This window comes from Delphinus delphis, chromosome 21, assembly GCF_949987515.2.
Source record: "Delphinus delphis chromosome 21, mDelDel1.2, whole genome shotgun sequence".
In the NCBI taxonomy this organism is placed as follows: domain Eukaryota; kingdom Metazoa; phylum Chordata; class Mammalia; order Artiodactyla; family Delphinidae; genus Delphinus; species Delphinus delphis.
This window is the reverse complement of record NC_082703.1, coordinates 29,061,513-29,085,847: the sequence shown is the minus strand read 5'-3', so window position 1 is coordinate 29,085,847 and position 24,335 is coordinate 29,061,513. Positions and strand designations below refer to the sequence as shown.

Here is a 24,335-nt window from a genome sequence, read left to right as displayed (position 1 = left end):
AGATTTCATTCTTTTTTATGGCTGAACAATATTCCATTGTGTGTATGTATACCACATCTCTTTTATCCATCTATCTGTTGATGGACACTTTGTTTCCATATCTGGCTATTGTAAATAATGCTGCAGTGAACATGGGGGTCCATATATATTTTTGAGTTAGTATTTTCATTTTCTTTGGATAAATATCCAGAAGTAAATGGCTGGATCATACGGTAGTTTTAATTTTAATTTTTTGAGGCCCTTCCATACTGTTTTCCATAGTGGCTGCACCGATATACACGCCCACCAGTAGAGGGCGCAAGGGCTCCCTTTCCTCCACACCCTCACCAACACTTGTTATTTTTGTCTTTTTCATAATGGGCATTCTGATAGGTGTGAGATGATACCTCATTGTGGTTTTAATTTGTATTTCCTTGATAATTAGTGATATTGAGCATCTTTACTTTTTTTTTTTTTTTTGTGGTACGCGTGCCTCTCACTGTTGTGGCCTCTCCCGTTGCAGAGCATAGGCTCTGGACACGCAGGCTCAGCGTCCATGGCTCACGGGCCCAGCCGCTCCGTGGCATGTGGGATCTTCCCAGACCGGGGCACGAACCCACGTCCCCTGCATTGGCAGGCGGACTCTCAACCACTGTGCCGCCAGGGAAGCCCTATTGAGCATCTTTTCATGTACCTGTTGGCCATCTTTATATCTTCTTTGGAAAAATGTCTATTCAGATCCTCTGCTCCTTTTTAAATCATTGTCTGTTTTTTGCTATTAAGTTCTATCAGTTCTTTATATATTTTGTATCTTAGCCCCTAGTCAGATATATGATTTGCAAATATTTTATCCAATTAAGTAGGTTGCCATTTCATTTTGTTAATGGTTTTCATTTCTGTGCAGAAGCTTTTTAAATTGAAAAATGTAGTCTCAGTTGTTTACTTGCTTTTGTTGCCAGATTTGAAAAATCATAACCAAGATCTATGGCAAGGAGCTTATCATCCATGTTTTCTTCTAGGAGTTGTATGGTTTTAGGTCTTACATTCAGTCTTTTATCAATTTTGAGTTCATTTTTGTGTCTAATGTAAGATAGTGGTTAAAGTTCATTCTTTTGCATGTGGCTGACCAGTTTTCTCAACTTCATTTACTGAAGAGACTGTTCTTTTCCTGTTGTGTATTCCTGGCTCCTTTGTCATAAATTAATTGACCATATATGTGTGAGTTGATTTCTGGGCTACTCTTTTTAACTACTATATAACTACTAATACCTACTACTACTATATATAACTACTATATAACTATATGACTACTAATACCTACTCTTTTAACTACTGTAGCCTTGTAATATAGTTTAGGAGCATGATGGCTCCAGTTTTCTTCTTTCTCAAGATTGCTTGGCTATTCAGGGTCTTTTATGGTTCCATACAAATTTTAGGATTTTTCTATTTCTGCAAAAATACCATTGGAATTTTGATAGGAACTGCATTGAATCTGTAGATTGCTTTGCGGAGTATGGACATTCTAACAATATTGATTCTTCCATTCCATGGACGTGGAAGTGTCCATTTATCTGTGTCATCTTCAATTTATTTAATGTCTTGTTTTCAATATATAGATCATTCACCTCCTTGGTTAAATTTATTTCTAAGTATTTTCTTTTTCTCTCTTTTTTTTTTTTTTTTGCGGTACGTGGGCCTCTCACCGCTGTGGCCTCTCCCGTTGCGGAGCACAGGCTCCAGACGCGCAGGCTCAGCGGCCATGGCTCACGGGCCCAGCCGCTCCGCGGCATGTGGGATCTTCCCGGACCGGGGCGCGAACCCGTGTCCCCTGCATCGGCAGGCGGACTCTCAACCACTGCGCCACCAGGGAAGCCCCCACTCTTTCTTTCGACTGGAGCATTTAGTCCATTTACATTTAAAGTAAGTATTGATAGGTATATGCTTATTGCTATTTTATTGTTTTCTGGGTGTTTTTGTAGTTCCTCTCTGTTCCTTCTTTCTTGCTCTATTCTTTTGTGGTTTGAAGTCTTTCTTTACTGGTATTCTTATATTCCTCTCCCGTTATCTTTTGTGTATCTACTGTAGGATTTTGCTTTGTGATGACCATCAAGCTTCCATATAATAACCTGTATTTATAAGTCTGTTTTTTAGCCGATAACAAGTTTGAATGTACTCTTAAGTTCTACATTTTTACTCTTCCTCTCCCACGTTTTATGTTTCTGATTCACATTTTACATCTTTTTGTCTTCTGTATTCCTTAACTAATTATTGTAGTTATAGTTATCTTTACAAGTTTTGCCTTTATCTTTATATTAGCTTCACAGGTGATTAATTCACTACATTTACTATATATTTACCTTTACCAGTGAGATTTATACTTTCATATGTTTTCTTGTTACTAATTAGTGCCTTTACTTTTTCCCTTAAAGAATTCCCTTTAACATTTCTTGTAAGGGCAGTTTAGTGGTGATGACTCTTTTAACTTTTGTCAAGAAAACTCTATCTCACCTTTAATTCTAAATGATAACTTTGCTGGGTAGAGTATTCTTGGTTTGGGAGTTTTTTTCTTTTCAGCACTTTGAATCTATTGTGCTATTTCTTCCCATTCTGCAGAGTTTCTGCTTAAAAATATGATTATGGGGATTTCTTTGTATATAACAAGTTGTTTTTCTCTTTTTACTTTATTTGAATTTCACCAGTTTTTCCAGTAATGTCCTTTTTCTGTTCCACAATCCAATCCAGAGTACCACATTGCATTTGCCTGCCCTTTTTTTTTAATTAACCAAATTTTCCCAGTTTTTCTCTATTAGCTTTTAGTTACATAGTCTCATAATTATTTTTGAATGTTTAGCTTTGAACAGAGTAACTTATACTTTCTGGAATGAGCTAGTTCCTTATCTGTGGATAACAGATTAAGTTGCCTTATTATTTTTACCTAATATAATTTTTTTTACCTAATAATTATTTTTACCTAATAATATTATTATTACCCAAAAACCAGTTACAAGTTGGGAGGTACCTACTAAAAATGACAAGTTTTGTTTTAGGATAACTGACCTCTGTCTCTGTTTCTAATGGTAGTTAGGTTGCAGGGCCAGTTACCTATTTGGAGTCTCCTAGTGTGTGATATAAACAACGTCATCTGCATGTCGGGAATATGCATCCTCCTATTTTGTATGTTAGAAGGAGAAACACTAAGCTACACTACATAACCTGGGCTTCCCATTCCTCCCCACTCTTATACTTTATTTGCATTTGGCTTATGTGTTTGTGTACATGCTCAATCAAGAATATTCTTCGCGCAGATTTAAATTTGGCTTCATATGTTTCTGTTTATCTCAGCAGATAAAATGGACTTTATTTTTCTCTTCTTGAGAGTGACACACCCTATCAGAACTTTTGTCCTTTTAAAATTTTTATTTATTTATTTAGGCTGCTTTAGGTCTTCATTGCTGCGCACGGGCTTTCTCTAGTTGCGGCGAGCAGGGGCTACTCTTCTTTGAGGCTCACGGGCTTCTGATTGCGGTGGCTTCTCTTGTTGCGGAGCACGGGCTGTAGGCCCGCGGGCTTCAGTAGCTGTGGCTCACGGGCTCTAGAGCGCAAGCTCAGTAGTTGTGCAGGGACTTAGTTACTCCGAGGCATGTGGGATCTTCTTGGACCATGGATCGAGCCCGTGTCCCCTGCACTGGCAGGTGGATTCTTAACCACTGTGCCACCAGGGAAGTCCCTAAAATGGACTTTAGAGTGAGCACTCTGATTTCTTTCTCTGCAGCTTAACTTCAATTTTATTATAGCTCATCCAGTAGGACAAAAATCACACTTAGACTTGATTACCAGTTATTATTAACTTGCAAACAAAAAAGTATAAATTTAAAGGTCGTTCCATTAGTCAGATCACTAGAGCATGGAAGGTTTCTCCCCAGCTTTCCTCATAAGTCACTGGACATCGTTCAGTTAATCACTGTTGTCGCTAGTGCCATCTCTCCCTCCTCACCTCCCCGACTGATCTCTTTCTGTATGTCTGTAATCCAATAATAATGATCACATTGGCTAGAAATGGTCACCATATTGTTATAGTCAGTGTTTAAGGCCTTTCATGTTTTAAAACAAATATTGAAAATCATTTAAATTATTTTTAAAAGTGTTTTCCTATAAATAGCTTCAAAATTTCTGGAAGAGGTAAGAATGTTAAGATTCAACCATACCATTTCTTGAATCGGTGCTATTCGAATAATTTACGGGATTTAAACACATTGTTCTTTTTCTGTTGAAAGATATGTATTTTGGAAATGTTCCTTTCCCCCCCTCCCTTTCATTTTGTAACGAAAACACTACCACTGGAGACAGACCATTTGAACGACCTACAGCTATGTGTGGCTGAACATCAGTCACTGTTCTGTTCTACTAAAGAATCCCCGTGATAATTCCCCTTGTCATCTGCCAAGGGATGTCAGCAGCCATCCTGTGTAATTTTACTTCTTCTGTACTGATGACCCTCGATATGGGTCACGTGCCTTGACCTGTGACTATTTTGTTATCCGGCATCTGAGTGTCTTTCTGAAGCTTCATTTGAACAAGCACTGACACCTCATAGAACAGTTAGAAAGGACATCTCCCATTGTCTCTGGCTTTCAAACCTTTCATTAGGCATTGTTCAGAGGGGACAGTAGGCTTCCTCTCTTTCTTTATTTTCTATACCTCACACTATTACTGTTTCTCTTATCAAAACCTAAAGCCCAGATTTTTTAATGATTGTTTTTCTCTTTTTTGGAAATCCATGCCAATTTCTATTGTTTACCGAACAGTGTATTACTTTCAGGTTTGCCTTCTCTGCCAAGAGCTTTGTTTATTATTTAATATTACAACAGCAAAATTCCTCTACTTATATCTTTCAAAACCCTGGTATGTCTACAGAGTTTTTATCATTAATCTCCTGTCTTAAGCAAAAGATCCATCATTCTTCTATCATTCTCTCATATGTAGTCGCCCTATACATGTTCTTGGTTAACTTCTTGTTTCTTAATCATTTCAATATTTTCTTACTCATTCTTCTTTGCCCAATATCATTTAATTCAAAACCTATTTTGATCTCACCATGTACCACACTGGATCAGGCACATCACATCACATTGGAGAAGAGACACAGTCCATGCCTTCCTGGAGCTGACAGCCCAGTAAGAGAGATAGATGAGACTTACTTTCTTCATTTAGCAAACATTTGTTACTCCTTAACTCTCTCATTGATTGTAGCTAACATCTCTAAAAAGGATACAAATAGCAACTACCTGAGGACTGAAAAGTAAGCAACAGCAGGCACATTGAGGGGGAAATAAGAATTTGAAAAATGACCAGTACCAGTGAGTGTCCAGGAGTGTTTTTCTTTTATCTCCTGACTTTCACCTGAGCGCAGTCCGAGTTGCAGAACTACACAGCAGGTGCCGACAGCAAAACCTCCAAGAGAAACCCTATTTTTCTGGCCAGAGAACTAAGAAAAGGGGACCCTGTGAGCTGAAGTGGGCAGGGGGGATGGGGAAGCTGTTTTCTTTTTCTTTTTTTTTTGCCTTTTTTCTCTCTCGGCTCAGCCATAAAGCTAACTCATCTTGCAGAGACACCTAAAATCCCAAAGGAAAACTATCTTTATGGTCAGAGGAACTGGGGAAAGAGGCCCTGGAGAGTCAGACTTTGTCAGGGAAATCCCAGAGAGAAGTGAGTTTGAGAAGGTCATCCCCCAAGTCTGTGTAGGAATCTGCAGAAGCCTCATGCTCATTCAGAGCTGTGAATGCACAGAACAGACCCAGTGAAGAATAGAAAGGCTTGGAAAACTGAACCGAGATAGAAAACACTGCCACTGAAGGCAAAAAGGACTTGCAGTCTCAACCTGACCAGGCTGACGGCCCGCTAAAACAGACCACACAAAATGAGTGTTCGCAAAGCACTCAAACAGGACCCAAGTCTCATATCACAAATACTTAATGTCTAAGATATAAGACAGAATTACTTAATATAAAAAACTAAGGAAAGTATGACCTCCTCAAGGGAAAAGACAATCAAATGCCAACAGTGAGATGACTCAGATGTTGGAATCTGTGGACAATGTCTTTAAGTGGCTAATTATAACCATGCTTGAGATAAACAAAAGGTACAAATAAGTTCTCAACAGAGAGAGAAAATCTATTTTTAAAAAGAACAAGATGAATATTTTAGGACTGAAAAATACAATGTAATACAATTTTTTTAAAAATTTACTGGATGGGCTCAATAGAATGGACACGTTGGAAAGAGACACACTAGAAAATAATTAATTGAAATAATCTAATCTGAAGTACACAGCAAACAAAGATTTAAAACAAAATTAACAGAGCCTCAGGGACCTGTGGGGACAATATCGAAATAATATCTAACATTTATATCATTGGAGTCTCAGAAGGAGAAGAAAAAGATTGGTGCAGAAAAGATATTTAGAAAAAAATTGGCATGCTTAAAACTTACCAAATTTGAGGGAAAACATAAACCTCAGTGAACCTCGATCAGGAAAAACTTGAAGAAAACCATGCCAAGACGCATCATAACCAAACTGCAAAAAGAAGAAGGATGGAGTGGAAAGCAGGTAAGGGAGAAGAGGAAGGGGAGAAGAAGACTTAAAAGGAGGAGAGACAGACTGAGAGGAGAGACACAGGGAGAGAGAAGAAGAAAAACTATGAAAGCAGTAGATAGAAACACATTACATATAGATAAAAATTACATATGATGGAAGATTTCTCATCTGAAACCATGGTGGCATGAAGACTGTCAAACATCTTTAAAGTGCTGAAAGAAAAAAAAAAGCTATCAATCCAGAATTCTATATGTACCAAAAATGTCCTTTGGAAATACAAAATACACTTTCAAATGAAAAAAGCTAGGAGCTATTGGCACCAGCACTTCTGCTCTAAAAGAAATGCTAAAGGAAGTTCTCCTGGCTAAGGGAAACTTGAAACTTAAGGAATGAAGGAATAGCAAGAGAAATTATAAATATCTGGATAAAGTATTTTTTCTTTAAGCTGCTTAAAATGTGTGTGATGGAAAGCAAGCAAACACTAGAACATTGTTTAGTGAGGCTGCCAATGTACATAGTTGTGATACATATGACAGTAATATAAAAGGGATGAGGCTACAGGGACTGATATGCTTGTAAGGCCTCTATGTCTTGCTTAAAAAGAGAAATTAACTGTAACTGGACTATAAAGTATGTATGTTGTAATAGAGCTACCAGGAAAAAAATACGCAATAGGAGTTTTTTTTTAAAGATAAATTTAAATTTAAATGGAATAGTAATAAATACATTCAAATAATACATTCAAAACGTGCAGGAAAGGGGGAGGATAGGAACAACAACTAAAACCAGGACAAACAGAAAACAAAATGATCAGCCTAAATTCAAACACATCCATAACATTAAATGTGACAAGTCTAAATGCACCCAGTAAACGACAGAGGTTTTCATATTAGATAAAAACAAGACTCCATTATTACAAGAAACCCACTTTATATATGGTGATAGCTTAAAAGTAAAACTATGGGAAAAGTAATATCCAAACACTAATCCAAAGAAAGCTGAAGGGGCCAAAACAAAATAACGTAATGATAAAGGGGTCAGTTCATTAAGAAGACAAAACAGTCTTAAATGCGAATGCCCCTGACTACAGGGTATCAAAAAATATGGAGCAAACTCTGATAGAATTACACTAAAGTTTCGAAAACAACCAAAAAAACCCTGCTAGAGCTAATAAACGAAGTTGCAGGATAAAAAATGAACACACAAAAATGGGTTTTATTTTAATGCACTAGGCAATCCAAACAGGAAATTAAGAGAAAAAATCATGATAGAATCAGAAAGAGTAAAATATTTAAGGATAAATTTAACCAAGGAGACAAAAGACTTGTACACTGAAAACTACAAAAATTTCTGAAAGAAATTAAAGACGTAAGTAAATGGAGAGAGAATGCACGTTCATAGATTGGAAGATTTAATATTGCTAATATGACAAACTACCCAACATTATCTACAGGTTCAATAAAATCCCTCCCCAAATCTACTGGCAATAGAAAAAAATACATTAATTGGAATTTATCAAAATTGAAAGATTTTATGCATCAAAGGACACTATCAAGAAAGTGAAAAGATAGACATAGAATGGGAGAAAATATTTTCAAATCATATACTTGATAAAAAAATAAGTTAGAATATATAAAGAACCCCTGCAATTCAACAGCAAAAATCAACACAATTCAGAAATGGGCAAAATACTTAAATAGACATTTCTCCAAAGAAAGTATATAAATGGCTAAAAAAGCACACGAAATGGTACTCAACATCCCAAGTCATTAGGAAAGTGCAAATCAGAACCACAGTGAGATACCAGTTCACACACAATGGGATGGCTATTTTTATTTATTTTTTATTTTATTTTTTATTTTATTTTTTTTTGGGATAGCTATTTTTTAAAAAAAAGAAAAAAATGAACCAGTATCTGCCAATAAGAATGTAAAATGTGCAGCCACTGTGGAAAAATGTTTGATTCCTCCAAAAGTTGAGCAGAATTACCATATGATCCAGCAATTCTACTTCCAGGTATATATTCAAAGGAATCGAAAGCAGGGACTCAAATACTTGCACACCAATGTTCACAGCAGCATTATTCACAATAGCCAAAAGGCAACCCAAACATCCATCAACATATGAAGAGATTTTTTTTAATGTAGCATATATACATACTAGAATATTATTCATTCTTAAAAAGGAATGAAATTTTGATATATGCTACAACATAGATAAACCTTGAAAACATTATGTTAAGTGAAATAAGCCAGACACAACATGACAAATATTGTATGATTCCATTAATATGAAGTACCCAGAGTAAGCAGTTTCCTAGAGACAGAAAGGAGAACAGAGGTTACCAGGGTCTATGGGGAGGGGAACCTGCGGAGTTAGTGTTTAGTGGGTAAAGAGTTTGTTTGCCATGAAGAAAGTTCTGGAAATGGATGTGGTGATGGCTGGATAACATTGTGAACATATTTAATGCCACTAAGTTGTACACCTATTAGTGGTTAAAATGCTAAACTTTATGCTATGTATTTTTACCACGTTAAGCAATTAAAAATGTTTTTAAATATGAGAGCATTTAAAAGAGATAAGTCTGCAATTATACTTAGAGATCGCAAGACCTTTCTCTTGGTAACTGATAGAACAAATTGACCAAAAATCAGCAAGGATGTAGAAGACCAGAAAAACATTACCAATCAATGTGATAAAATTGATAATTATACTTCACCCAAAACAGTAGAATACATATTCTTTTCAAGTGCATAGGAAATATTTACCAAGATAAACCATATTCTGGACCATAAAACATACCTTAACAAATTTAAAAGCATAAATGGAAATTATTCCAGTTGTTTTCTCTGACCCTAATGGAATTAAATTGGAAATCAATAACTGAAAAATTCCCAAATATTTGTAAATTAAACAGTGTACTTCTAAATAGCTAATGGGGCAAAGAGGAATTTTCTAGGGTAATTATAAGGTTTGAACTGAATAAAAATGAAAATGCAATATGGCATATTTGTGGAATATAAAAAACAAAAAAGCAAACTCAAAGCAGGAAGAAATAGTAACAATAAATGAAATTCAAAGCAGACATTAGAGAAATTTGAACCCAAACTAGTTCTTTGAAAAGATCAGTAAAATTAATGAACTACCAACTAGGCTGACCGAGAAAAACATGAGAGAAAACACAGATTACCAATAACAGGAATGAAAGATGGGATCCCAGTACTGATTCCATAAACATTAAAAGAACAAGGGAACACTGTGAAGAACTCTAGTCTCATAAATTCGACAATTTAGATTAAACAGACCAATTATTTGAAAGGCACAAGCTACCAAATCTTGTTCTAGAAGAAGTAGAAACTGGATAGTTCTATATTTATTAAACTGGATATATAGCTTTAAAAAATTTTTTTCCCATTTGGAGAACTCCAAGCCTAAATGCCCTGATTTACTGGTAAATTTTATCAATCTCTCCCAGAATACAGAAGAGGAGAGATAACTTCCCAGCATATCTTACAAGGTATTATTCTGATGCAAAAGTCATATAAAGAGGGACTTCCCTGGTGGTTCAGTGGTTAAAACTCCACGCTTCCAATGCAGGGCGTGAGGGTGCGATCCCCGGTCGGGGAACTAGGATCCCACATGCCACGCGTGGTGTGGCCAGAAAAAAAAAAAAGTCATACAAGGAGAAAACAAGAGAAGAAAACTAGATACCGGTATCCTTCAGGAACAGAGTCATGAAGTTCTCAGCAAAATATTAGCAAATCAAATCTGGCAATATGGCAAAAGGATAATATATCACAACCAAGTGAGGTTCATTCTAGGAACTCAAGACTAGTTCAACATTCAAAAGTCAATATAACTCACCCAACTCATAGAATAAAAAAGAAAACACAAATGGTAATCTCAATAGATGAAGAAAAACATTTGGAAAAAAATGAAAAATCAATGTAATTCATCATATAGAAAAAATAAAAACCATATTGTAATATCAATATATGCAGAAAAAGCATTGGTGAAGTTCAGCATCCATTTCTGATTTAAAAAACGAAGCAAAAGGTTCCAGCAAACTAGGAATAGACAGTGTATTAGTTTTCTAACACTGCCGCACGAAGTACCAAAAACTGTGTGGCTTAAAGCAACAGAAATTGTCACTTCATGCTTCTGGAGGCTAGTCTTAACCATTCTATGGAAGGATCCTTTCTTGCCTCTTCTAGCTTCCGCTGTTTGCTGGCAATCCTTGTTCTTTGGCTTGTAGATAAATCTGTCCATTCACGTGGCTGTCTTTTACCTGTGTGTGTCTATGTTTTCTTCCTCTGTATATGTGTTCAAATTTCACCTTTATGTGAGATGCTATAGACTGAATATTTGTGTCCCTCGAAAACTCATACGTTGAAATTCTGATGCCCAACGTGATGGTATTTGGAGGTGGGGGCCTTTGGGAGGTGATTAGATCATGATGGCGGAGCCCTCATGAATGGAATTATGCCCTTAAAAAGGAGACCCCAGACAGCACCTTGACCCCTGCTGCCAAGTGCGACACAGCAAGAAGACAGTTGTCTGTGAACCAGGAAGCAGGCTCTGACCAGGAACCAAATCAGCCAGGACTTGGACTACACACCCTCCAGATCTGTGATAAATTTCTGTTGTTTAAGCCACCCAGTCTATGGTGTTTTTGTTATAGCAGCTCAAATGTACTGACATAAGGACATCAGCCATATTGAATTAGGACCCACCCTAATGACTTCATCTTAACTTGATAATCTGCAAAGACCCTATTTCCAAATAAGATCACACTTATAGGTTTTTTGTTGTTTTTTTTTAATTTATTTTTTGCTGTGTTGGGTCCTTGTTGCTGTGCGTGGGCTTTTCTCTGGTTGCAGCGAGCGGGCGCTACTCTTTGTTGTGGTGCACGGGCTTCTCTTGTTGCAGAGCACGGGCTCTAGGCGCACGGGCTTCAGTAGTTGTGGCACGCAGGCTTTAGAGCACAGGCTCAGTAGTTGTGGCACACGGGCTTAGTTGCTCTGTGGCATGTGGGATCTCCCCAGACCAGGGCTTGAACCCGTGTCCCCTGCATTGGCAGGCAGATTCTTAACCACTGCACCACCAGGGAAGCCCCACACTTATAGGTTTTTAAGGTGAGTATTTAAACATATCTTTTGGGGGCGGGACATAATTCAACCTATAACAGAAGGGAACTGATCTTTGCAAACAAGCGAAGACAAAACAATGGAGAAAAGATTGTCTTTTCAACAAATGGTGCTGATTAGATACATATATAAAACCACTACGTTGAACACCTTAAACTTATACAGTGTTATTTGTCAATTAAATCCCAATAAAACTGGGGGAAAATGGTGCTGGAACAACTGGACATCCACTTGCAATAAAATAAACCCAGACCCAGAAATTACACCTTTCACAAAAATTAACTCAATATGGATCACAGACCTAAATATAAAATGTAAAACTATGAAAACTTCTAGAAGATAACAGGAGGAAACCTACATGACCTTGGGTATGGTGATGCCTTTTTAGATAGAACACCAAAGACACAATCCATGAAAGACATGATTGATAAACTGCCCTTTGTTGAAATTTAAAACTTCTGCTCTGTGAAAGACAATATCAAGAAAATTCGAAGACCAGCCACAGACTAAGAAAATATTTGCAAAAGACACATCAGGTAAAGAACTGTTTTCCAAAATATTCAAAGAACTCTTAAATCTCAAAAGTAAGAAAACAGATAACCCAGTTTAAAAAAAAATGGACCAAAGACCATAATAGACACCTTGCCAAAGAAGATATACAGATGACAAATAAGGTGCACCACATCACATGTCATCAGAGAAATGCAAGTTAAAACAAGGAGATACCACTACACACCTCTTAGAATGGCCAAAATCTGGAACGCTGACACCACCAAATGCTGGTGAGAATGTGGGGTAATAGGAACTCTCATTCATTGCTGGTGGGAATACAAAATGGTGCTCACTTGGGAAGACAGTTTCTTACTACACTAAACAGACTCTTACCATGTGATCAGCAGTTATGCTCCTTGATATTTACCCAAAGGAGCTGAAAACTTATGTCCACACAAAAACCTGCACATGCATGTTTTTATTTCATAATTGCCAAAACTTGGAAGCTACCGAAATGTACTTCAGTTAGTAAAAGGATAAATAAACTATGCTACATCCAGGCAACGGAATATTAATCAGTTATAAAAAGAAATGAGCTGTCAATCCACAAAAAGACATAGAAGAACCTTAAACGCATATTACAAAGTAAAAGAAACTAACCTGAAAAAGGTTACGTACTGTATGATTCCAACTTTATGACATTCTGGAAAAGGCGAAACTCCGCAGAGAGTAAAAAAGCAGTACTTGCCCAGGGTTGGAGCGAGGAAGGGGTGAATACAGAGCACAGAGAATTTTTAGGACAGTAAAACTATTATTCTGTATGATACTATAATGATGGATACATGGCATTATACAATTGTTAAAACCCATAGAACGTACAACACAAAAAGTGAACTGTAGGGCTTCCCTGGTGGCGCAGTGGTTGGGAGTCTGCCTGCTAATGTAGGGGACACGGGTTCGAGCCCTGGTCTGGGAGGATCCCACATGCCGCGGAGCGACTAGGCCCGTGAGCCACAACTACTGAGCCTGCGCGTCTGGAGCCTGTGCTCCGCAATAGGAGAGGCTGCGATAGGGAGAGGCCCGCACACCGCGATGAAGAGTGGCCCCCGCTTGCCACAACTAGAGAAAGCCCTCGCACAGAGACGAAGACCCAACACAGCCAAAATAAAATAAATAATTTTTTAAAAAAGGACTGTAATATAAACTATGGCCTTTAGTTAATGTTCATATTGGTGCATCAGTTGTAGTAAATGTACAACTAATGTAAGATGTTAGAAATAGGGGGAAATGGGCGGTGTGTGAGGGGATATATGGGAACTCTCTACTTTTTGCTCAATATTTTTTGTAAATCTAAAAGTAAAAATTGTCTTAATTTTTGTAAATCTCTAAAACAATTTTATAGCATCTCATTTCTCCCCCCCGCCTTTTTTCTTTAACCAAAATATAAAACAGGAACATAAGATTTACTAACATTACCTGTGTTCACTGCTGTCCTTTCTTTGTTAAATTTCCTGCCGTTTAGGAGACTGGCTAATTTTGCTTTGTCCACTGTCAAAAATAACCACCAGCAGAGGCTGCTAGAGTGTAGGCATCCCTCTCAGGAGAGGCACCTCTATGCTGCTCTGGCTTTGCTCTGACTGCCATGGACATGCACCATGGGAAAGTGTTTAATGGCAGAGGTTTTTCAAAGAATTTAAAATCTGTGTGTATGTTCTATAGGGTGTCTTACGAATATTCTTGAAGCAAGGAGATAAATAGTCTGGATTGCTGAACGGCTGAAGTGAACTCACATCTTTATTTCTGGATGTTTATGTGTAAAGAAAGTTGAAAGAAAAAAAATTATTTTCATTTTGTAGCCTCCACAGTTCCCAATCTAGCTAAGTTCTCAAGAAAATTAGGATAAATTTCACTTAAGTTAAATCACAACTGTAAGTGAGGGGTCCAGGTCTTGGCTTCATTTTTTTTTACAAAGAAAATTCCCAGTATCGAGAGAGAAGAGATGACGATTTAAAAGCTTATTTTAAAAATACATTCCTCAGGACTATTTGATGAATTTGTAGAATCATTTTATTTTCAGTTCTTTCAATATCTGAGGAATGTCTAGAATTGCTAATAGGTTCATTAAGAGTTTCGTTAAACTCCCTCAATAAAATTCTGAATGTGATTTCACTTTATTCCCAGAGGTTATCCAAGAAAGGAAGTGGAGAATGTTCTTTTAGAAAACATGAAGTGGGAAAATGTTTAAAACTATTTATAGCAGCACTTAGCTGTGGAAATCCCAGACTCTACCATCTATTTATAGTTATTCTTTGGGTTAAAAGGGTGAAACCAGAAATCTTGAAAATGCTGCATGCTTTTATCCAGCAGTTGAAACTAATCAGCTGTCTTTTTGTGGTTATGATACCCAGATACTTACAAGAGTAATTCTGAAAACGACAATAAATATATCTTGACTAAGGAGGAAAAAACCTGTTAAAATCTAAAAGAGCGATGTTTTTCCTGAGTAAGTGATTCTTACTTGATTTTCTTGTGTTTCTAGTTTAGTGCAAGTTGGATTCTGTCTGTAGTATGTGGGCTTATCTAATGTAGAGGAGGCAGGAGAGTGGGCTTAGGAAGGAATTCCCAGTCCTGGTTGATTAATCCGAATACAAAAGAAGGCCAGGTAAAGTTACCAAGGCTTCAAGCAGCAGACTTGAAACATTCCTCTGAGGAATACCGGTTTCTGGAAATTCCACCAGACTCTGTAACAGCAAACTCTGGCCTCGAACATGGGACACAGAATCTGCACATGCACAACATGACCTGTATATTCTCTTGACCCTTAGGAACTTGATGGTTGTTTTCCTAATATGTTCTTCTGGAGGAAAAAGACACGTTAGGAGGTTATTGCAGTGGAGTGTCCAGAGCTCGTGAGACGGTGGCCCAGGGCAGGTCAGGAGCCTGAGCTGGGAGGCCTTGCCAGGGTGTTCGAGCACTACGAATGAACTTCCAACCAAAAGGAAAACTTTGTCTCAATCCTAATGTGACCTTTGGCTGTGGATACAAATCTTAGAGATGATTTAGAACGAATTCATACAGCGGTGGGTAAACAACAAGGTCGGGTTCCTGCCTCAACTTTCTTTGCATACGCCTCATACGAAATCCCACCCAGCTGGGAATTTCTTAATCATCCCTAACGCAAACCTGTAAGCAGAACTTTTGCAGAACCCAATATGCTTTCGTGTCAACCACTTTAGACAGAAAAATCAGGCTTCCAAAATGCACGGAAGCATTTCATCTCCGGTGGCCACGTTTTATCGAAGTCCATCCTGTTGCCCAGGCAGCGCATCCTGGTATCACCTAAGAGCAAGGTCAACACCTCCCTGGGACCCTGACGCGTCCATGCCTTTTCATCCGGAGGATAAACCTACCCAAAAACTTCTTTCTCATCCACCTACGTCGTGATCTCATCTTTTCAATTCCCAAAGCGGTAGTTGCTAGGCCGTCCACTTGTCACTTCACCCCATGCTGCCTTATGCCACCTCTGGCACCACTGTCCTTTCTGTCTGTTTCCTGTGGCCACTGTGCTTCCTCTGTGTCCACCTCTGGGACCCCAGCCTCAGCGACCTCATTATCTGCCGTTGAGGACTTGCCTGATTTCCCTGGAAACCCCATATGCTGCCTTCACCAGAGGGAGACTGGGGGACAAGTCAGGGCCCTGGGGGCCTCACCCTTTTCTGCCATTAATTCCAAGTGATTCTGTACGATCATTTCACCTCTCTAAGTCTGTTTCCTCTCGTTTGAAATGAAGGTTTGGGCCAGATAATCTCTGAAGTCGCTCTGCCTCTAAAAGGCTTCATTCTCTCCCCTCTTGACTAAACTCCGAGGACCAGTGGATGGACCATCTGACTTACACCTTCCACCCGTCGTGCAGGAAAAAACCTACAAGCCCACCCCCAGATCAAAGTATTGTAAGAGGGTCCAAGTGGGTTAATGAACCAATGGGAGACCTCACCGAGAAGCTGCAGTGTCCCTGAAGGGCCGAGGATCTGACCTTCCTGTGCATTGAACCTAAGTCTTGTTTCCGAACTTGGATGCGAGATGCACGTAAAGCGTCTCACCCAGAGGCGTCACAGAGCAGCTCCTCGGCAGATGGAGCCGTGCCTGTGATGATGTGCCTTGTCCTTGAGTCTCGGCCACTCACATCTGCTTGACTCGGCCTCGTCCTGTCGGCACGAGCAGGCTGGCCTTCTGCAGGGCTGGTCGCGATGATTCTCGGTCACAGTGGGGCGGCGTCCAGGTGGCCAATGGGTGGAGTCAGAGGGGTGTGGGAAGGCAGGCCTGGGGCCATGAGGGGGGGCGGTCTGGGGTCCTGCAAGCTGAGGTCCGAGAGCCGCCTCCCTTTCCACCTGGATCCCAGCTGTGCTCACTGGTGATGGCCTGGGGGTCACAGTTCCCAGCTACGAGCGTTGCCGTCCAAGGTCCCTGGGTCCTCATTCTTCATTTACTGTGACAGAACTTTGGGGAAAGAGACCTGGGGACCAAACAGACCCCTCCTGACGATGGCCAACCTCTGGGCACTGTCGCACCCTCCCCCTAACCTACTATAGCAGCTCCCTTGTCCCCTAGCCCAGGGTCGGGGGTGTACCTCCCGTCTCTCCTGTTGCAGGCTGACGAGTGTCTCTGAGTACCTTGGGTAATATCATTTTGACGGGGGCGCTCACAAGGCTTGATCCCAGTCGCAGCTTCAGAAACACCCAGGGAAATCCTGAGGAGTCCAAGTGTCTCAGAAACACATTCCGTGTCATCCAGGCCTTATAACCCAGTCCCTCCAATCCTGACACCCTCTGGGTATCGCATGTCAGCTGAGGGAATGCACAGTCATGGTCATTTTCAGTTTCTTCTGGAAGGTCATCAGTTATTCTTGTACCATGAATAAAAGACACTGCAAGAAGGAATCATTTAAAAGTGCACATGGTGGAGGGGGGTTGCTTCTGAATCTCTGGGACTGGAGCCCAGGCACAGTATTTTTGGGGGGTGAGGATGGGAAATAATCTCAGGTAACTCCGAGCCACAGCCAGAGTTGAAATTCACTACCTTAGCGTTATGACAAGACAACAAATGATTCAGCTCTCAATCTTCTGCCCTTGGCCTCATTCCTGTTTAATCTCCCAACAAATCTTGTTTCATGCTGGATAGATGTTTCATGTATTCTACCCTGGTGGTTGCTTTGGCAGAGATTTTGATGGAATCACGTTGTATACTGTACCTCAGATCAAAGTGATTGAATAATACCACCGAAGCAATCATGAAACTACCCTAATTTTATATGGGAAATTTGATTATGCACGGTGCTTAAATATTTGTGACAAAACTCTTTTGTGCGCTCAGATAAGAAAGCAGTTTTTTGTTTGTTTGTTTGTTTTGAATCAACAAGCAACCCAGTACAGCTACGTGTCATTGGTAGGGATGGCGGAAGCCTGGCTTAGAGCTGGAATCAAAGTCTTAGCTCATACAGAGGGGTGGTTTGCACAGCGCACGGAATCTTCCTGTATTCAGGCATGTTTCATACAAAGGAACGTGGTTGGAGGCTATGCAGCTGCAGGCCTTGAATCACTGGGGGAACGGCACGTGGTCAGCAGAGGATAGAGAGAGGTTGTCCACTAAACAGAATAAGATCACTTGTCTACCATATTTTTCATAGAATCAGAAAGGATTCCTTGTTGAGTTTGAGTCCCAAGTTTAAGCCTCCCCTGGGCGATCATTTGGAGTCAGGAGTGGTAGTTATTTCATGAGGTCCTGCTGAGGCAAACTTAAAGGTTCAATGGCACCGTGGGATGGTGGGGAAATTGAGCACCAAATAAACACAGCACAGTATCCATCTTCAGACTTCTTGGTTGGTCTTGGTGAATGGGTTTTGTGGTCCTTCAGTGTCTGTTTGCAGACTCTATGTTTAATGTCAAGTATTTGTGCTGTCGAGGGTTGCCTAGTCATGAAACTTTGCATGGATATTAAGATGCTCTTTGAGGAATTCAATCGTGTAAGGATCCATCCAACTGGTCCTTAGGGATTTTAATCCAGAAATCCTACAGGCGCCTCAGATTTACCTAGTATTCAAATTCATGTTCTTTCCTCTAAGCCTCTTTATCCTTGTATCCCCCCTAGTTGATGGGACTAAATTATCCCTCTATCCACTGAGAATCCCAATTATCTAAATCAGGCAATCAACAGGTCCTATCGATCAACCCTCCTTCAAGACGACTCACTAATCTCACCCTTCCTCTCTCTTCTCTCTGTCGCTGCCACAGCTCAGATGCTCCTAATCTTTCCACGGCAATAACCTCTCGGGTTTTCACCTCCAGTCTAGCCCCACCCAAGCCATCCAACGCTCTCCTATCAGAAGGACCTGCCCCAAACACAAATTTGATCACACCGTTGTTTTAAAACTTCTGGCGACTTTCCAGCGCTTACTAAATTACAAACTTAGCGTGAAACACCCAGGGTATCACTCACTCATTCCATCTAGTCTCCGTTTCTGGCATCATAATCATCTTTTCTGCATCTTGAACCCTACAATCTAGTCTATGTAGATGGATACATTATTTCCTGTAAGTGTCATGTAGTTGCATCTATATGCCTTTATCAATGCTGCTTCCTTTTTCTGGAATGGCCTCTGCACCATCCTCCCTCTGTCCAGAAATCCCATTCCCATTTTCCAAGGCTAATTCAAGGGCCATCTGGCCTATCACGCTCCCTCCTCCTTCATCCACTTAATTCCTATCCTCACTGTACTTTAAATGCAACTCTATGTGATAGACTTAACTATCAGTATTTATCCTGGTTTATGACTGCCTCAGATGCAAGGATTCTATCTATTTTTTGAAAACCCATCTCAACTAGGTGTTGTGTGTGCGTTTGCTTAGCCTGGGAAACTGGAGGAGACCTTTGTTTGTTGCGACAGAACTCAGTGAAACTTCAAATAGATCCCTTGGCTTTACTTCCTACTTTTGTCACTTGGAAGAGTTTACTCACAACTCAATGAATTCCTACCAGACACTTATCAAAAAAGCAACAGGCTGTTTTCCAGGGTGGTTACAAATTGAGCCCAGTCTCTTAGACTTTCCACAAACACAGCATGGTACAATAATTCTGAGGTTCTGGAAGAAAGATTCTCTGGTGAGTACATTGTACTTATTAGGACAAGAAAACGGAGGAAAAAACGTGAAAGATTTTCAGAAGGAAGGATTGAACTCAAAAAGGGTTTCTGGTTAACCACTTTAACCGGGGAACTCAGAGAACTATGACATTCCTGTCTCTGAATATCACTGTTAGCTGAAGATTTATTACATTTGAAAGCAGTAAATAATGGGACATATTTCTTAGCGGGCTGTAGAGTTACAATTGTGAATGTGAGATTCGACACTCGACTTCCTTCACCAAATCTCTACAGCTTAGTTTTACTCTATTAATGTAATTCAATGTAGATGGGATCTTTACTTCTTTACATGATTTTAACTTTTCTTGTCTGATTTTTTTTTTTTTTTTTGCCTATACTCATGAGTTTGAGAATCTCATGCATTTCACGGGAAGTATGCAGTCCTATAAACTTATTTGTTTTTGTTGTTTTTAATCCTCGAGGGATAATTTGTCTGGCAGACGTATCATTATCTGATTCGTTCTAAATCATCTCAAAATTAGTATTTTGGTTTGAGAACATTACGTGACAACAACTGAATGTATTGAATTGTTTGCAATTCTCCCGTGTCCCCTTTTCCTTCAGAAGCGTTATTAGTTACCGTGGTTTAACTGGTGCCTGCTGGTAAGGCATCTCAAGTGGGCTCTGCAAGAAGGAACGTGCACGCCAGCCTTGCTGAAGCAACCGTTTAGGGCTGGCACTCTTGCGATTTGCAATTGTGCTTTTCTTGAGCCAACCCGTGTTCCCTCCTCCAGCAATTCCTCTGTTACGGAGATTTCCTTGGGGGTGCTCGGGAGTCCCCTGTGGCTGCAATGCAGATCCCACGCGTTTATTTCACGGGCGGGAGAGGAAACAGGAGGCAAAGCACCATGAACCTGAAGTAACTGGTTCGGGAAGGACCCCTTCATCCCTAAGGAAAGGGTTCTCGCACATCGTCGGTCTTTGGACATTTGTTTGGAAAGAATGTGGCTTTTGGAATCAGCCTGGTGGGATCTGAATCTCCCTTCTGCCACTGAGGCGTGGGCGCCCTTGGGAGGTGGTTTCACCCACAAGGACAGACATTCCTTCTGTGACGTGGGTCCCTTCCATCTGTGTCCTCAATCTCTGAAAAAGCAGTTGGCTTTTCAACTTTGCTGTGAATTACTTTACTCAGGCGAGCGATGGAGATGGTCAAGGAATGCAAGATTTGATTAGGGAGTAGAAATCTGGCCATGGCAGGCCGACCAGAGTAGGGTGGTGACTTTAGTCCCCACAGAGCTGCCCAGGGGTGGCGGCGGGAGGGGTGTCACAGAGGGAACCGGGGCCGGCCCGAAAAGGACTCCGATTTTGCAGTTTTGATCACGTGCCTCTTTGCAGGTGGCATCACTAGGTTCAGTAAGTGCTGCAAACCAACACTGTCCACTCAGCCCATTTCCCCTCCCTAGATTGTTCCAGTCTTCTCAATCCAAAGCTTGCCTTTCTTCCCATAGAGGGAGAAGACGAGGAGAGAGGAGAACTAAGTCTCCCCTTGGGTCTTCGATCCCCTTCCTCCCCATTTTATCTGTGTGGTACCTTGTGGTGCACCAGGCACCGAGGGCTTCCCTGTCTCTCTGACGAGTGCTGCTAGGAAGCCGGGATGCAGGACCAAGGATGCGGTGTATGAAAAACACACATGCTTCACATCATAACCTTTCATCCACTTAAGCTTCGGAAGAACAGGCAAGGGATGTCTCTGAGCTGGTGTGGAGCCCCTCACCACTATTTTAGACTTGATGAGAATTGGCAGGTGGGATGGACATAGCTGAACAGATGCACTCAAGGCTTGGACCCCACGCACAAATAAATATGCAGAGAGTAGCACAGAGGCCCCAACTAAGACCTTCAGATCCCCTCCCAACTCTGTGAGTCTAGGGCTAACAGACCCCTCACTACTTTTCTGGGCCTCCCTGGGAGCAGGGGACTCCTTTTCCTTCCCTGGCTTCCCCACCATGCCGGGGGCACCCCCACAAGTCCTAAAGCCCATTTCTGAGGAGGCAACTCAGTAGTTGAGGGTCTCAAAGCCAAGTCGACGGGTGGCTCCCCTATTACCGTAGTTGCCCAGACCTGGGGACTCGCAGAAGCTCTGGACCAGCAGCCTTCTCGCTTCTCTTCCCAGGCCTGAGTCACCGCTACCCTCATGGGAGCCTCCTGGTAGCCTCAGCGCCCCCCCCCCCGCACCGTGGGAGGGGAGGTCCTGGCTGTGGTGGTCCCGTCGTCTTTGCTTGGGTGGAAGTTGTCAATTTCGCTGGCATTCCCACCCACTCCCCATCGCAGCTGCACTGCTCCCCGGAACCCTTGGCCCAGGCACCATTCACACGCCACGTGAGCCTCAGTGTACCTCTGGGGGGGATGTAGAAGGGGCTACCCACACTCCAGCCTGAACACCCTGTGAAGGCATCCATCCTGGCTAGATCCTACCTGGGTCCCGAGGCCCACACCTCTCCCCGGCTGACCATGGCCCCCCAAACACCAGGAATACCCCAACTCTGGAACGCTTTCCTCCTCTTCACTTGGCTGCAGCAGTCCTCATTCCTCCCCACACGCGTTTCTTCTGCCCTCTCCTCTCTTCCCACAGCCTCAGGGGCCAAGTCTTAATCCCCACAAGGGGTGTCATCCCAGGGGTGCCCCAAACCGGAGTCCACCTGACACAGGAAGAGTTTCAGCTAACACCGCATACTGTGAGTGGGCTCTGAACACTGGACAGGGGCCAGAGGGATGGGGCTGAGTCAAGTGTTCAGTGGCTCCCAATCCTTATGTCCTTGGAGGTTCTAGGAACTGCCCTGTGGGAATTGACATTCCTCCTTCCTGCCCCAGGAAGGGAGGGCTCTGGCCCCCTACGGCAGTCTTTGCCCACTGGCTGACCGCCCGGCAGGCCCCTGGGGCTCCCCTTGCTCTCTTCCTCTTCCAGTCCTCTTAAAGGCTGGGGGAGACCTCCAGAGATAAGTGCCCCTTCCTTTGCTGGAGACCACAGACCTTCCCTGCGCTGTGAACAGTGCTCGCCCCTTTTGGAGTAGGTCCTACAGTTCCCACACCCTTTCCTTGGACCAGTGGTCAGTTGAGGACAAAATCCAAATTGCCTGGCCAAAAACGAAACAAAAAAAGAATGGAGGAGACAGAGCTGAAGACTGGATTAGCTGACCAGGTCCTGTGAACTATGTTTGTGTTGTAATATGGTTAAGAAAAATGGTTGCTCCACAGCGTTATTTCCTATTGTAAATATATAATACCTCAGTGATGCTATGGGTAATAGTTATATAATGGTAAGACCAGGAAGCAAGTACCAGCTAAGACAGTGTTTCTGTAGAATTCCAAACACCTGACTCACAAACTCATAACACACTGTAATTTGGGGACTGTTGGCGTTTTGTAACTAGTAAGATGCAAATTCAGGTGATGTCTTCTGAGTCACTTTTACGTCAAGAAGGTGTCTGGAGGTACTGTCTGTCAATAAGGACAGCATCCAGCTGGTCAGTAAGACTTGAAAATTTACAACCATGTTTTGTGGTTGAACCGCAAAAATAAGAACCGATGAAGTAAGAACCGATGAAATAAGAACCTTGTGGTAAAACCCACTGGTCCAGGAGTTAAAAACAAATTGTCAGCCAAAATTACAATGTCAAATTGAATAAAACAACAGATGATTTGGTTTAAATTTTAAAGCAGTTACAAAGGAATCAGCTGGCTGGATGGAGAGAAAACGGTTGAGGAGAGTTTTCATTGTGAGAGCTGAAGGGTTGCCCCATGCTACCAGCTGAAAGGATGAATGTTTTTCCGGCGTCAACTCCATTCAAGTACAATCACAAAGTATCTTTTTTTTTTTTTTTTTTTTGCTATTAAAAGATCTGAGCAGTCTCCCTGCAGTATCTGAAGTGAATACCAGAGCCGGGCCACACCAGCACCCCTGTTCCCCAGCACAGGGGCACCATCAGGTCCTTACACACGTGCTGCTCAGGCAGTGAGGGGGCAGTTGGTATTGGGGGGAGGGAGATACAGCTGCTCTTTTGAGGAGACTGAAGGGAGAGAAGGAGGTAACCATCTAAAGTCCATTTTCCCTGCTGGAGCTTTTAAACTGGGTGCAGATTTAAAAATTAACCTAAAATATTTTAATAATGAGGGATGTATCAAATGTTATAAATTATAGTTCCCGGTAGGAAAGCCTAAGGAATCGTTGCTTTCGTTTCCTTTCTACCCTATAGCCTATCAAAAAGACAGCCACTTGCTTTCTCTGAATAGTCTAATCTATCCTAAGCCCCCATGGAAAATCTTGAGGCTTGTGGATTTGCTAACTCTAAATTCTCTCTGCTTTAGTTTTTCATCTGCTTTGGCATTTCATTTATTTCTCTTCACATCTCTGGAAGACAGATGCATTTTTCTATTCTTTTAGTGGTTCCCTTTGAAACGTTTTAGATATGCTTCACAGTCCAAAGTTAATGGCTATCTCACCATCCTCCTGAGTGGTACAAGGATTTGAAGATGCTTTGGTTCCACTGTCCATTGCTTCCACCTTATGTGCTATGGGGATACCATATTGTGAATGTTTTCATATTTCTCCGGTTTTAACCTTGCTGACTAGGTTACTGTGGTCATTAACTGAAGGTGTGTTTGTTTACCCATATGTTTACCATTTTGTTTACTTACCAAATCTTTCATTTTAGACTTTCTCCCTGGGATTCTCTCGTTCTTCCTGAAGTACACCCTTTGTATGTTCCTTCCCTGAGTTTTTTGGGGGTAAACGTTCTCAATTTCTGAGAGTGTCTTTAGGTCTATAATGATTTTCTAGCACATTGAAGATATTCTACTTCCTTCTGGCTTCCATTGTTGCTCTTAAAAAAACTGTTGTCAGCCTAATTGATATTCTTTGGTAGATAATCTGGTTGATTTTGTAATCTTGTCTCTGTCTTTGATGGTATATAGCGTCACTACGAGATAT

General features: G+C 41.2%; 1 long non-coding RNA gene across 1 annotated transcript in view; it reads left to right on the top strand.

Annotated features, from left to right (window-relative positions):
- The first annotated feature begins 1,814 nt into the window (after positions 1–1,814).
- LOC132417546 (uncharacterized) overlaps positions 1,815–24,335 on the top strand; it is a 98,034-nt gene continuing 75,513 nt past the window's right edge. The window contains exon 1 of the long non-coding RNA XR_009517870.1: positions 1,815–1,899. This is a non-coding gene — a long non-coding RNA (uncharacterized lncRNA). The remainder of the gene's footprint in view (positions 1,900–24,335) is intronic.